This window comes from Pinus tabuliformis, chromosome 2_2, assembly GCF_031772625.1.
Source record: "Pinus tabuliformis cultivar Carrire ecotype Pingquan chromosome 2_2, CPIR1, whole genome shotgun sequence".
In the NCBI taxonomy this organism is placed as follows: domain Eukaryota; kingdom Viridiplantae; phylum Streptophyta; class Pinopsida; order Pinales; family Pinaceae; genus Pinus; species Pinus tabuliformis.
The window spans coordinates 143,241,402-143,252,672 of record NC_142300.1 but is presented as its reverse complement, the minus strand read 5'-3'; positions in this window follow the sequence as shown (position 1 = coordinate 143,252,672).

The following is an 11,271-nucleotide window of genomic DNA, read 5'->3' as shown; positions in this document are numbered from 1 at the left end:
TTTCCAGGCGGCGCCCAAAATTTGGGGTTTCCACCCGGTGCAAAATTTTTTGGGGTTTACAAGTCGCGCCCAAGGCTGGGGAAAATTGGGGTTTCTATGTCGCGCCCCGGTGCCCAAGCCGGGGGAAACTTGGGGTTTCCATTTCGCGCCCCAACCGAAACGGTGGTGCCCAAGCCCGAGGAAACTTGTGGTTTGCGAGTCGCGCCATGACCAAAACCAACGACGCCCAAGCCTGGGAAATCTAGGGGTTTCCAAGTCACGCCCCAACGCCCAAGCCTGGGGAAACTTGGGGTTTCCATGTCGCGCCACGACTGAAGCCGGCGGCGCCCAAGCCTGCGGGGAATCGGGTTTTCCATGTCGCGCCCTGGGTTTCCATGTCGTGCCCTTGATGGAACCATGGGTTTCTGCATTTTATGGCACGAGGAAAACGCAGGGAACTTGGGGTTTCCTGATGATGCAAACCAGCTTACAAGTCTCGGGAACTTGGGGTGTTTTGAAACGCTGCCCAAGTCTGGGGAACTCACTGTTTCCATGTCGCGGCACACCCTGAATCGCCCGAGAGTCTGTGGAACTTCGGATTTCCATGTCGCGGGGCCACGAAGAGCCGCCAAAGTCCAGAGAACTCGGGGTGTCCATTTCACGGCATGATGAAAACTGCTACCCAAGTCAGCGGACACACACTGGGTTTCCATTTCGCGTCACAACAAAAATTGCTATCAAGTCTGGGAAACACGGTGTAAGGACCTACGGTTCGGTTTCTCCTGTCCATGCGAAGTGCGAACTCTACGACTGAAATGTGGGAAGGGACATAAGTATAATGCGGATTAGAGGTGGAGCGATGGTTGGTTCATAGCGTGGGAGCGTTTGGCATAACCCACGGGCCGACTCACATGCTGGGGCGACTTGAACGAAGGATTGTTTGTCGACCAGCAATCGGATGGCAAGTTTGCGACGTGTAAGGGCGTTTTGGCACGCGGTGGTCAAGTCAGCCTGGGCAGCGACTCGCCCAAATGCTCGTATAAATATGGCAAGGCATTGGAGCATTTGGCATTCATTCGAAGATGGACATTCGAACATGAGCATTCAGTGCTCAAGAAAAAAGTGCGAAGTAGTGGAGCAGGTCGCAAAAGAGGCATGGGCATATATGCACCCATTCTTGGGCAAGCACACACGATACGCACAGGGTTCGGTTATCGGGTGAGGGTGCGGGTAGGGAAGGCACCGGCCATTCGGTGTGACCCAGGGTGTCTCGGGTAGGTTGCCCGACCGTCGTGGAAGCAGAAATGCGGAGGTGTCTCGAGTGACTCGGGTAAGTCGCCCGCCCGTCGTGCAACAGGAAACGCTGGGTGACTCGAGTGAGGTCGCCCGCCCGTCGTGCAGTGCTAAACGAGGTTCGGTCGACGAGTACGGTTGGCAGCGCGTGTGAGGGTGCGCCCGCCCAACTCGGGAAAGGAACTCGGTTGGCACACGGAGGTGTTGCCTATTTGTAAAATTGGCTAAGTATGAAACTTGGTGTTTCCCAAGTATACTTGTAAAGCCTCGTAAACGTTGTAGGGTTGAATAATATATTGTATTCGAGCAGACTCATTGTTCATGGAGTTGCCCCTCCCTTTACACTGTGGAATTGTGTTCTTCATGTATAATTGCTGATGATAATGAATGTGTATGGGTGTTCAGTGGCATAAAGGAAACATAATAATACTTGGTTGCGAAAAACAAACTAAGTAGACTAATGGTTAGGCGTAGTCCATGAACATGAGTATTGGTGAAAAGAAAGTGTTCGGTGGCGCCACACCTCGCCAAGTACGGCTGGAAGAATACTGTAGGCCTGGGGGCGTGACACGCGGGCTTCCCATGTCGCTCGTGCCGTGTTGGGGATGGCACACGCCCCTTGATACCTGCACGATGGGCGAGCCACCGACGGAAGGCGCGCGGGCGACCCTTGTTGCGTGCTTGGATGAAAGAGGTGACCATGTGTGGAAGAGTCAGGATGCGGGTAGGTGTGCGACGTGCGGCGACGGGTGTAATCAACGAGGTGTTGGAGCTGACCCATGGGTGCGACGGTGCACACGAAGGGACGCGACAGTTCATTGGAATGGGGCATGTTGAGGTTATGTGGCAGGTCAGTCGGGCATGCATGTTGATGGAGTCGACCCTTGTTATCCTCAAGAGACATGGCCCTTGGGCGAAAGGATGCATATAAGTAAGGAGGATGGCGTTCGACGAAGGGACATCGAACTCAAACTTCCACATCGCAGAACAAGTGTGAAGGAAGGAGTTGGGCGAAAACAGAAGGAAGAGAAGGACGCGGGCAAGAGGGCCACACCAGTGGGTAGATTATAATGGGTGGGTCGGGCTTGGTAGCGTGGACAGGCAGAGCGGGGTGGGTTACCGCCTGGGTAGGCAGGCCGCACTGCATGCGGGCCATGCGCCCTCACTATGGACTGCACCGATGGGCAGAGTTTGGGCGCCGCGAAAGGGAAAGTCGGGCAGATTGGTTCGCAATTCAGGTGTGGAGTTGTGTCGTGCAGGCCGCGGGCCAGTGCAGCATGACCACATGACACGACAGGTTGAAAGAATAATTGAAGAAGATAAATTTATGGTAAGTTATTTTCGCTGCATTGTTAAGAACACTTACTGGAAAATTGACCGAGTGTTGAAGTAGGCGCAGACTGTGTACTCAAGTATTGGTAAAAGGAAAAAGTACGGCGGTGCCGCGCCCGTTTATGCGTGGTTAAAATACTACAACTAGGATAGGAGCGTGACATGGGGTCTCCCGGTCCCTCCTTGACAAAGGTCGCCAAATTGAGGGGTACCTAGGGATTCCATGTCCCGCCTTGTCGAAAGCATCCCAAGTGCGGGAAATTTGGGGTTTCCATGTCTCGTCGCGATGGAAATCGCCCCAGGTGCAGTAAACTTGGTGTACATCAAGCCTGCAACCTCACATCAAGAAAAAGGCTCGGTTGGTCAAGAGATTGAAGGTTTCTTCATTGGTAAAGGACCTCGGTAAGGATTAAAGGTTGGAGTCCCTTCTAGAGCTAGTCCACCATGGACTATCAAAAGTTGAAAGAAGGACAGAGTGCCAGGGAACGAAGCACCGAAGAAACAAAGTGCAGAGAGGAGGAAGGACTCGACTTATGCTTGGGGGATATTATTGTCAAGGGTCTATGGATTCGCAATGACCAATAAGAATCTTCAATGAGGGAAATTTACGAAAGGGTTTTCCTCTCTGAGAGAGAGAGAGAGGTTTTTCCCTGGCAGAGAGCCAACATCTTGTGTTCTTGTTCTTATGTTTTTGGCAGTAGTTTGATGAAAGTAAACACACATGCATTAATAAGAAGAGAAGAAGATTAAGATAAAACGATAAATTGCAAAAGAGCTTCACAAATTGTTATCAAGTCTAGAAGAATCCCACTATACCCCATTGCCCCAGATTCTTCGACACGGTATCGGAGCTAAGGTGACACATCAAGGAAAGGGAATCTCAAGAACATCCGCAAGGTTGAAGTGTCAAGCCAAGAAGTCTCAATCACATCAAGGACAAGAAGGTATACCATCTATCATTCCTCATGGAAGACTACAAAGCAAGAAGAAACACCTTGTATAAAGGCACCTACAAGAAGAACAAATCAAAGAGGGACCTACATCAAGCTACACCATCTTGAAGAATGAAAGGCACTTTGAGTCAAGTCATCAAGCAAGTCCATTTGAATAAAGCAACTTGAACAACATCAAGATCTAAGGAAGGCAAGCCATCAAGTCTTCAAGAAGAAAGCAAGTTCACTACATCTCAAACTCTATCAAGTAAGTATATGTCCCCTTCTGAGTATACCTCAGTGTCTTTTTGCAAGGAAAGTAACAAATTGGTTGGGGCCACTACATGTCCAAAGTTGAACAGTTTGGATGCCAAGAGTATGGACGCTCCAAAAGGGATTGTCCTAAACTTAAGAAGGACAACAACAACAAGAGAAAAAGGGAAGAAGCTCATGTAACTCAAGAAGTGAAAGAAGACGACAAGAAGCAAAAGAAGGAAGATCCTCCTATGACTAAGTCAACCTCTTTGCTTAAAGTCTTCTTTCAAAGGTGGCAGAGGTCTCATTGGGGGTCCCATTTATGGGATTCAAGAGAGGATGATATACAGGTGAGAGCAGATGAGGCAAGAAAGGCTACACCAATCGAGGAGAACTATCAAATAAAGCCGTGATGATAAAAGCATAATCAAGGTGAGGTATGTATGCATCAAAGATTATGTCATGTCGCCATATATATTGATTGGGTCATGGGAAAAGTTCTAGAATCATGATCAAGAATAAAAGGATCTCTTTCACCAACGACATGCTCGGAGGCATGTGCTATAGTGGAGTAAAGGTCAACATGAAGAAGTGCTCTCATAAGTAGTATAAGGTGGTTGACCAATCAATCCAATAAGAAGCAAATGAAGAACATCGCGGTCACAAAGAATAACTATTTGACAAGATTCCTCAACATCTCTCGAAAGAAGGCATGGCAACTCTGACAAAGGAAGAAAAAGATAAAGGACCCTTGACACCTACGAAGGCCTTGGAGATAGTAAGGTGCAGATAACCGATTCAACTCTACAAATATGTCATGATGAAGAGAAATATCACGATGAAGTCATGAAGGGCCACTAAATCAAAGTACGGGAACAAGCGAGTACAACTAAGCATCCATGTGGTAAGTGTTATGAAGGATAGACAAGGTGACAAAGGAGTAGCTAGATGACAAAAAGGACCTGATATATATCAAGAAGGCCACTTTCCACGAAGGGAGCAATGATATGACAAACCAGGGGGAAAGTGATCGATGGCCGATACCCTGCCAAGAAGAAGTTCAAACAAATACTTCATGACATCGAAGGAAAGAAGGAGATGAAGCGGCTGAAGGACCCACGAAGAAGACGTTGTTGATGAATGGACAAGTCCCTAGCTAAGAGGGAGTTCTAAAAAGTTCCCAAATACAAAGGAGCTTGGGCAAGTTCCTTGTCAGAGGAAACTTGGGCATGTCTTCCCCAATCAAGGGGAAGAGATAGACACAACATTCTTGTCTTCACTTGACAAGAAATAATGGGAGAACTGGGCAATCATTTGGCATCTGATGCGCTTTGAGGATGTATAGGGCACCCAAGACAAGAGTAGGCAAGAGGAGCGATATTCTTTGAGGGATGGGAACCCAAGACAAGAATTGTCCTGGAAGGTCATACTCAGGGAACACCTGGGTGGGTATGTACCTTTAGAGACAATGACCAAGGTGTTTATAAGCCATTGGCCTCGCCAACATTATGCTCTGGTATTATGAGAGATAAAGCTGTTAGTCAAGGCCTTGATATGAACAATGTTGGCTAATATGATGCTATAACAGATGGGTTTCCAATCCGGTTTCTCTTATGTGAATTATTCAAGATTGAAAAATAGCCAAACACCTTGTAATGATTTATGAATACCTCCCTAGTTGAGAGGGGGTGTTGAAGAAAGTGTAACTGGGTTCGGTCTTCATAAATGTACTTTTGATATTTGTATTTATTCAAGAAAATAAATAAATAAATAAATATATATATATATATATATATATATATATATATATATATATATATATATATATATATATATATATATATATATATATATATATATATATATATATATATATATATATATTATATTTGTCATTGAGTTTCTTGCTCATTGAAATAGGCCTAGCACATGTTAAAGTGTTATAAAGAGTCGAAAGAAAATGTTGAAGATATTAAGGGCATGTTACCCCATGTATATTTATGTATTAGAGTCAAATATATTCCTACCCTTGTGCCTTCGTTCGGGTCGTGCGCCCGTTCAAACCCCAAATTTCCTTCGGGCAGGCCGGGTCATCCCGTGTCGTGCCGTCTGTGGGGGTGCGCGGGCACACGTGGGCTTGCCAAAAATGCCAAGTCATGACCAACCATGTGCCTTCTTTGTTCAGGTCGTGCACCCATGGAAACCCCAAATTTCATTCGGGCGATTCAGGTCGTGCCGTGCCGTGTGTGGGTGCCCTGGGACACGTGGCCATGGCAAAAATTCTAAGTCATCACCACCCGTGTGTCTTCTGTACATTCGTGCGGCCCATTTGCCCGACGCTCCCTCGGGCCTTCGTTCGGGTCATGCACCCATGGAAACCCCAAATTTCGTTCGGGCCGTGCACACATGGAAACCCCAAATTCCGTTCGAGCGGGTCGGGTCGTGTTGTGTGTGGGTGACCGTGCAAACGTATTCGGGTGAGTCGAGTGGGGTCGGGTCGTGCCGTGCCGCGTGTGGGTGCTCGGGAACATGTGGCCGTGCAAAAAATGTTAGGGCGTGACCACCCGTGTGCCTCCTGCACGTTCGTGCGACCCGTTTGCCCGACGCTCCGTCGTGCCTTCGTTCGGGCGGGTTGGGTCGTGCCGTGCGTGGGTGCTCGGGCACACGTGGCAGTGCCAAAAATGCTAAGTCATGACCCCCCGTGTGCCTTCTACACGTTCGTGCGGCCCGTTTTCCCGACGCTGCCTTGTGCCTTCATTCGGGTCGCGCACCCATGGAAACCCAAAATTTCGTTCGGGTTGTGCATACAAGGAAACCCCAAATTTTGTTCGGGTCGGGTCGTGTCGTGTCGTGTGTGGGTGCTCGTGCAAACGCGTTCCGGGGGGGTCAGGTCGGCTCACACAAGGCCGGTCGGGCCGTGTCGTGCCGTGTGTGGGTACCCGGGCACACGTGGGCGTGCCAAAAATGCTAAGTCGTGACTGCCCGTGTGTCTTCTGCACGTTCGTGTGGCCTGTTTGCCTGATGCTCCCTCGTGCCTTTGTTCGGGTCGTGCACCCACGGAAACCCCGAAATTTCGTTCGGGTCGTGCGCCCATGGAAACCCCAAATTTCATTCAGGCGGGTCGGGACGTGTTGTGTGTGGGTGCCCATGCAAACGGGTCGGGTCGTGTCATGTCGTGTCGTGTGACGGCGCCCAGGGCACACGCGGCCGTATAAAAAATGCTAAGTTATGAAGGGGGTGGGCCTTGTGCACGATCGTGCTGCTCATTTGCCCGAATCTCCCTTGTGACTTCGTTTTGGTCATGTGTCAGAGCCCATGTAAACTCGTTCAAGCGGGTCATTTGCCGTGTAAACAATCGTTCGGGTGGGTCGTTTGCCATATAAACTTTTTAGGGCGGGTCGTTTGAGGGCGCCCGTGTAAACTCGTTCGGGTGGGTCGGGCGAGGTCGTCCGTGCAAACCCGTTCAGGCGGGTCGTTCGGGTGAGGGCGTCCGTGAAAACCTGTTCGGGCGGGTCATTCGGGCGAGGGCGTCCGTGCAAACCTATTCGGGAGGGTCGGGCGAGGGCGTCCGTGCAAACCCGTTCAGGCGGGTCGGGTGAGGGCGTTCGTGCAAACGCGTTCGGGCGGGTCGTTTGAGGGCGCCCGTGTGAACTCGTTCAGGCGGGTCGTTCAGGCAAGGGCACGTCCGGGTGAACGAGGTTGGCTTTGTGCATGTTCGTGCAGCTCGTTTGCCCGGCTCTCCATTATCGCTTCGTTTCGGTCATTCGGGCACCCATGCAAAATCGTTCAGGCGGGTCGTTTGAGGGCGCCCGTGTGAACTCGTTCGGGCGGGTCGTTCAGGCGGTCATTTGAAGGTGCCCGTGTGAACTCGTTCGGGCAGGTCGTTTGAGGGCACCCGTGTGAACTCATTTGGGCAAGTCGTTTGAGGGCGCCCATGTGAACGCGTTCGGCTGGGTCATTCGGGCGAGGGCGTGCCAGGGCGAACGAGCCCGCATCAAAAATGCTAAGTTGTGACCGGAGGTTGGCTTTGTGCATGTTCGTGCAGCTCGTTTTCCCAGCTCTCCCTTGTCGCTTCGTTTCGGTCGTTCGGGCACCCATGCAAAATCGTTCGGGCGGGTCGTTTGAGGGCGCCCATGTGAACTCGTTCGGGCGGGTCGTTTGAGGGCACCCGTGTGAACTCGTTCGGGCGGGTCGTTTGAGGGCACCCGTGTGAACTCGTTCGGGCAGGTCATTCGGGTGAGGGCATGCCCGGGTGAACGAGCCCGTATCAAAAATGCTAAGTTGTGACCCAAGGTTGGCTTTGTGCACGTTCGTGCAGCTCGTTTGCCCGGCTCTACCTTGTCGCTTCATTTCGGTCGTACGGGCACCTGTGCAAAATCGTTCGGGCTGGTCGTTTTAGGGCGCCCGTGTGAACTCGTTAGGGCGGGTCATTTGAGAGCGCCCCTGTGAACTCGTTCGGGCAGGTCGTTTGAGGGCGCCCTTGTGAACTCGTTCGTGCGGGTCATTTGGGCGTGTCATTTGAGGGCGCCCGTGTGAACTCGTTTAGGCGGGTCGTTCGGGCGAGGGCGCACCCGGTCAAACGAGCCCGTTTCAAAAACGCTAGGTTGTGACCCGAGGTTGGCTTTGTGCACGTTCGTGCAGCTCGTTTGCCCGAATCTCCCTTGTTGGTTCGTTTCGGTCGTTCGGGCGCCCATGCAAAATCGTTCGGGCAGGTCGTTTGAGGGCGCCCGTGTGAACTCGTTCGGGCGGGTCGTTTGAGGGCGCCCGTGTGAACTCATTCGGGCGGGTCGTTTGAGGGCGCCCGTGTGAACTCGTTCGGGCGGGTCGTTCGGGTGGGTCGTGTGAACTCGTTTGGGTGGGTCGTTCGGGCGAGGGCTTTCTAGGCGAACGTGCCCGTATCAAAAATGCTAAGTTGTGACCTGAGCTTGGCTTTCTGCACATTCGTGGAGCTCATTTGCTCGGCTCTCCCTTGTCGGTTCGTTTCGGTCGTTCGGGCGCCCATGCTAAATTGTTCAGGCGGGTCATTTGAGGGTGCCTGGGTGAACTCGTTCGGGCGAGGGTGCGCCCGGGCGAACGAGCCAATATCAAAAATGCTAAGTTCTGACCCGAGGTTGGCTTTGTGCAAGTTCGTGCAGCTCGTTTGCCCGGCTCTGCCTTGTCGGTTCATTTCGGTAGTTCGAGCGCCCATGAAAAATCGTTTGGGTGGGTCATTTGAGGGCGCTCATGTGAACTCGTTCTGGCGGGTCGTTCAGGCGAGGATGTGCCTGGGCGAACGAGCCCGTATCAAAAATGCTAAGTTGTGACCCGAGGTTGGCTTTTTGCACGTTCGGACAGCTCGTTTTCCCGGCTCTCCCTTGTCGATTCATTTTGGTCATTCGGGCGCCCGTGTGAAATCGTTCGGTTGGGTCATTCAGGCGGGTCATTTGAGGGCGCCCGTGTGAACTCGTTCGGGCGGGTCGTTTGAGGGTGCCTGTGTGAACTCGTTCGGGTAGGTCGTGTGAACTCGTTCGGGCAGGTCGTTCAGGCGAGAGCGCGCCCGGGCGAACGAGCCCGTATCAAAAATGCTAAGTTGTGACCCGAGGTTGGATTTGTGCACGTTCGTGCAGCTCGTTTACCCGGCTCTCGCTTGTCGGTTCGTTTCGATCGTTCGGGGGCCCATGCAAAAATCGTTCGGGCGGGTCGTTTGAGGGTGCCTGGGTGAACTCGTTCGGGCGGGTTGTTCGGGCGAGGGCGCGCCCGGGCGAACGAGCCCGTATCAAAAATGCTAAGTTGTGACCCGAGGTTGGCTTTGTGCACATTCGTGCAACTCGTTTGCGCGACTCTCCCTTGTCGATTCATTTCAGTCGTTCGGGCGCCCATGCAAAATCGTTCGGGCGGGTCGTTTTAGGGCACCCATGTGAACGCGTTCCGGCGGGTCATTCAGGCGGGTCGTTTGAGGGCGCCCGTGTGAACTCGTTTGGGCGGGTCGTTCGGGCGGGTCGTTTGAGGGCACCCGTGTGAACTCATTCGGGCGGGTCGTTAAAGGGCACCTGTGTGAACTCGTTCGGGCGAGGGCGCGCCCGGGCGAACGGGCCCATATCAAAAATGCTAAGTTGTGACCCGAGGTTGGCTTTGTGCATGTTCGTGCAGCTCGTTTTCCCGGCTCTCCCTTGTCAGTTCGTTTCAGTCATTCGGGCGCCCATACAAAATCGTTAGGGCGGGTCGTTTGAGGGCGCCTGGGTGAACTCGTTCGGGCGAGGGCGCGTACAGGCGAACGAGCCCGTATAAAAAATTCTAAGTTGTGACCCGAGGTTGGCTTTGTGCCGGTTCGTTTCGGTCGTTCGGGCACCCATGAAAAATCGTTCGGGTGGGTCATTTGAGGGCGCCCGTGTGAACTCGTTCGGGCGGGTCGTTCGGGCAGGTCATTTGAGGGCGCCCGTGTGAACTCGTTCGGGCGGGTCGTTTGAGGGTGCCCGTGTGAACTCGTTCGGGCGAGGGGGCACCCTGGCGAACGAGCCCGTATCAAAAATGCTAAGTTGTGACCTGAGATTGGCTTTGTGCACATTCTTGCAGCTCGTTTGCCCGGCTCTCCCTTGTCCCTTCGTTTCGGTCATTCGGGCGCCCATGCAAAATTATTTGGGCGGGTCTTTTGAGGGCGCCTGTGTGAACTCGTTCGGGCGGGTCATTTGGGCGAGGGGGCGCCCGGGTGAACGAGCCCGTATCAAAAATTCTAAGTTGTGACCCGAGGTTGGCTTTGTGCATGTTCGTGTAGCTCGTTTGCCCAGCTCTCCCTTGTCCCTTCGTTTCGGTCATTCGGGCGCCATGCAAAATCGTTCGGGCGGGTCGTTTGAGGCCGCCCGTGTGAACTCGTTCGAGCGGGTCGTTCGGGCGAAGGCACGCCTGGCCGAACGAGCCCGTATAAAAAATGCTAAGTTGGGACCCAAAGTTGGCTTTGTGCACATTCGTGCAGCTCGTTTGCCCGACTCTCCCTTGTCGCTTCGTTTTGGTCATTCGGGCGCCCATGCAAAATCGTTCGGGCGGGTTGTTTGAGGGCGCCCGTGTGAAGTCGTTCGGGCGGGTTGTTCGGGCGAGGGTGCGCCCGGGCGAACAAGCCCGTATCAATAATGTTATTTTGTGACCCGATGTTGGCTTTGTGCATGTTCGTGTAGCTCGTTTGCCTGGCTCTCTCCTTGTCGCTTTGTTTTGGTCGTTCGGGCGCCCATGCAAAATCGTTCGGGCGGGTCATTTGAGGGCGCCCGTGTGAACTTGTTCGGGTGGGTCGTTCAGGCGAGGGCACGCCCGGGAAAACGAGCCCGTATAAAAAATGGTAAGTTGTGACCCGATGTTGGCTTTGTGCATGTTCGTGCAGCTCGTTTTCCCGGCTCTCCCTTGTCGCTTCGTTTCGGTCGTTCGGGCGGGTCGTTTGAGGGTGCCCGTGTGAAATCGTTCGGGCTAGTCGTTCGGGCAAGGGGGCGCCCGGGCGAACGAGCCCATATGAAAA